Source organism: Carlito syrichta, unplaced genomic scaffold (genome assembly GCF_000164805.1).
Source record: "Carlito syrichta isolate Samal-C Ts95f unplaced genomic scaffold, Tarsius_syrichta-2.0.1 Scaffold287939, whole genome shotgun sequence".
In the NCBI taxonomy this organism is placed as follows: Eukaryota; Metazoa; Chordata; class Mammalia; order Primates; family Tarsiidae; genus Carlito; species Carlito syrichta.
In genome coordinates this window covers 56,961-61,457 of record NW_007232035.1, presented here as the reverse complement: position 1 = coordinate 61,457, position 4,497 = coordinate 56,961, and the positions used below count along the sequence as shown (strand labels likewise).

General features: G+C 40.3%; 1 pseudogene; it reads right to left on the bottom strand.

Moving 5' to 3' along the window:
• Positions 1 to 1,642: 1,642 nt before the first annotated feature.
• Positions 1,643 to 2,150, bottom strand: LOC103255212 (annotated as a pseudogene).
• Between the last annotated feature and the right edge of the window lie 2,347 nt (positions 2,151 to 4,497).

The window sequence follows — 4,497 nt, the reverse complement described above, 5'->3', positions numbered from 1 at the left end:
ATTTCCTCGCTCCCATGTACCAAAACTCTCCAATACCCTCAGACTAGGTAAAGTGCTCTCGTAAAACATTCTCACAACACTCTGAATTTTTCACCTGAATTGCTCATTATAGTTAATAATTTGTAAGGTTATTCATTATATGAATGCCTTTACTGCCAGATTACACATTGCACAGAACAGAGATGTCAGCATTAAAGCCTAGCGTAAAGCTTTATGAATAAATGACTGACTAAATGAATGAATGATTGACTCTTATGTGATCTTTACAACTCAGTACAACCGCATTTCTTACCCCAAACTACTAACAAGTCGTGACCAACACATCCAGCCTTCATCTCTCTCCCCTTAACTCATCCTTCTGGAGTGCTGGTAACAGAGGAGAAAAAAAAATTTTTTTTTTTACAGTTTATTTGAATCAGGATTCTCTCTCTCTCTCTCTCTCTCTCATTTGTTTATTTTTTATTTTAAAGATGTGGGGTGTGATTCAGGGTTAGGACACCAATGTTCATTATGCAGGTACCCATGTTAATGAGGTGTCCCCGCTGCCCCAGGCAGATTCCCACTACTGCCAATCCACTTCCTCCCCTCTCCCAGCAGTTTCCTGCTACTGCCAATCCTTTCCTTATACTATTATGATAACTTTTCAAGGTCCACTTATGAGTGATACTCAGTTCTCTGTTTCTGTGAAAGATCACTCAGTACTACAGTCTCTAAGTCCATCCAGGTTGCTGCAAAGTTCATGATTTTATTCTTCTTTATGGTTGCATAATATTCCATCGTGCATATGTACCACATTTTTTATCCAGTCTTCTTTTGATGGACAGCACGGTTAGTTCCATGTTCTTGCCATTGTGAACAATGCTGCGATAAACATACGTGTGCAGGCATCTTTTTTATAGAGTGATTTGAGTTCTTCTGGGTATATTCCCAGTAGGGAGATTGCAGGGTCATGTGGAAGGTTGATATTTAGATCTTTTAGGAATCGCCACATTGTTTTCAGAGGAGAAAATTTAAGTGGTCAATGAAACCATGCACAGTGCTGTTTTAAAAACAGGTACAGTACAGGAGTATGATTTGCCGAATAATATCAGTGGGAATTCATGGAGACATTTGCCAGCTCGATCTCTACCAATGACAGTCCAACAACAGCTGCAGCAGTTGGACTTTTGTGTGTTTCCCTGGCATCCAGATCAAGGTCTCTCATACGATCCTCTACTATAAGAAACCAGAACTCCTGGTTCCTTGGAAGGTGGTTGTGTCTGTGTCTTACGGCAGAAAAAAATCAAGAGAGTCTGGAACATCTTGTTGCCAGACAGCAGTGATGCTTTCAAGAACATCAACAAAGTGGAGGTTCTCCAGGGTTTCCCAGCCAGATTACGACAATGTGACTTTCAAATATGTAATAGTTATGTTCTGGTTGATTGGATTACACTGGACTTGTAAGATGCCCTAAGTTCATAGTGATACTCTAAAGATAAAAGGTCATATAAGGTGTTGAAAAAGGCAGTTGTGATATGAAAGGGTACGTACATAGAATTTATGCTGTTTTTAATAAATGGAAGAATGTTAATACCTAGGGACTTTGTTTCTTCCATTAATTATATATCGCTTTATAAATGATAGGTATATATATATATATATATTATGATCCAGAGATCTTTTATTTTTGACACCCATTAAGCCATAAATTCATAGGGAATGGGTTCCAGAAGCTCGGGCTCCTTTCCGTTGGATCTCACAAAGTGTGCTCCTCTTGGTGGAGCAGGCTGGCGCTTCAGCTGAACCCACGTGCCTTTCTCCTTGGCTTCCTTCTTTTTCTGGTCATTTTCCTTCACACATTTCAGGAAGCTATCTCGACTCTTCGAGTGCTTAATATGTTCATTACGCACATTAATTCTTTTGGCAAGAATCTTGCCCTCGACTTGTTTGTTAACAACAATGCCAACAGCATGCTGGGTGACATTGTAGACTCTTCCTGTCTTGCCATGGTAACATTTGTGGGGCATTCCTTTCTGAACAGTACCCATTCCCTTGATGTCTACGATATCACCTTTTTTATAGATTCGCATGTATGTGGCCCAAGGAACAACTCCATGTTTTCTGAACGGCCTGGAGAACATGGACCTCCTTCCCTTTGTGTTTGTCATTTTGGCGAATGACTGGAAGATGGCGGTTCCGGCCGAAAGAAAGGGATATATTCTAATTTCTGTGTAGGCATGACAACAAACATAGGGAAGGAAACAGTGATTGAGTTGAGTAAATCCTGGGAAAAGCAGACACCATGCCCAAAGCAGGAAGGACTGAGGACCAATGGTCACACGTAATAACTGGGAAGAAAAGGAGCTCAACAGTTTATCAGTACTTGTGGTCATGCACAATTACCAGGTACAAGAAGGGCTTGACTGTGTGTTCCAAAACAATGGATTAGTCAAGCTTCTAAAACAAAGGAGTAATTATAGTGCCAATCCTCACCTCCTAAAAGAAAAAAATCTTCTTGATGGTCACACTAATTACAGTAAAACTCTTTAAGGGATGCATATGGGGTTTTTTTGTTGTTGTTTTTTGTTTGGAGTCAGAGTCTTACTCTGTCGCCCAGGCGGGAGTTCAATGGCATGCTCAAGGCCATCCCAGCGCAGACCCGCTGGGCGCAGGCAATCATTCTGCCTCAGCCTTCCAAGTAGCTGGAAATACAGGTGCGGGCTACCATGCCCAGCTGATTTTTGGACATATTGTAGAGATGAGGTTTCACCAAGTTGCCCAGGCTGGTCTCGACTCCCTGAGCTCAGGCAATCCTTTGCCTCGGCCTCCCAAAGTGCTGGGATTTCCAGCTTGAGCCACCATGCCCTGTGGGATGCATATGTTTTAATCATGCCAAACACACCCCGTCCTTAAAATATAGTAACAAGAAACTGGCTTATGTACTGCTGACCATGGGAAATACAGAGGTTAAATTATTTCTGTGATAAAAACCATTCAAAAATTAAAATCTGTATGAAAGATAAGTACTTAAAAGTCTCGTTATATAACATATAAAACTAAAAAGAGGGGCTGGGGAATTTCATCTAATGCTTCCACAAATACATTCAATATCTCAACCAATAAACTGAATGTTGCTACTCAGTTCTTACAATGTCACATGAGAGTTCGAAAATCCTTCCCAGAAAGGATCAAAAGGATAAAATCTTAGGAAGTTATAAAAATAAGTCTAACATTTGGAAAATATAAGATCTAACACAGAAATATAAGTTAACATCATGGTGTTTATATTTTAAGTTTAATACTAGAAATTAAACTTTAAATTATTGTATTTGTGTATGGTTTAGCTTCTATTTAAAGTGGTTGAAAGAAACAGACATACCAGTTTGAAATTCCAGTCTAAATTACTCCAGAGAATCTCATTAATTCATAATTCTTGATTCAATGCTTGAAAAAGTTGGATTTAAAAATTTTATGTATTTAATCATTGCTCATTAAACTGAATAGCTCCTGGGGTCCCTTTCCATGTTCAGAGGTCTTGGTCTCTTCTCCCTGATTTCAAACAGAAGAGATGCTGAAGAAGCTAGATCCCTGGTTTATTCTATCAAACTTGCTTTAATTGTTTATGTGGGAAGGAGGCCTCAAGGATGAGAAGTTACAAGCGTATTTCCCTTGAAACTACTCCTAGCTCACTGTGTCGAGCCATCTTGCTGAAGACCCAAAGCCAGTTGTTGTCTTTTCGACACTTTCGAGGGTCACTCCTGCAGGCAAAAGCATGTGTCAAGACTCAAGCACCCTTCCCTTACGTGAGCGTGAGGAGGATAACTAGGAACAGACCTGGCAAGTTGTAAGTTCATTAGTGGTCTATCCTTGAGGCTTGAGGCTAAGCAATGTTAAAGGAAAGGGATGAGAATCTGGCCAGAGTCCTAATGGTTGCCCTCTGCATCTGATTTAGAGGAGAGAGGTACCTGCCAGTGGAAAAATTGAGTTTCACGACTCTTGCTTGCAGACCCACGCCCGTTTCTGCAACGTTACCTATAATATACCCTTTGAGCAGCAACTTGGATGGATTTAGAGTCGATCATACTCAGTGATCTATCACAGAAACAAAGAACAGAGTACCATACATTCTTGCTCATAAGCAGACCTTGAGCAAATGTCATAACACTATGAGAAAGGGATTGGCAGTTGAGAGAAACTGCCAGGAGAGGGAGGGGCACACCTCATCAGCAAGGGTACCTGCATAATGAACATTCATATCCTTAACCCTGAATTGTAATCCACATCTTAAAAATAAAATAAAAGGAAAAATTTTTAAATTAAATTTTGTAAAAGACACTGGCAGCTGAACGCCAACAGTCATAACTGGCCGAAATTCTGACACCACGCACTGTCATATTTCTGTTTACCTGGAACAACTAACATCAAGCACTTACTATATGCCAAGAACTGCGCTAAGCAAGCACTTCACTGGAACTACCTCATTTAATCTTGAAAACTGTGTGACACAGACACCACTAG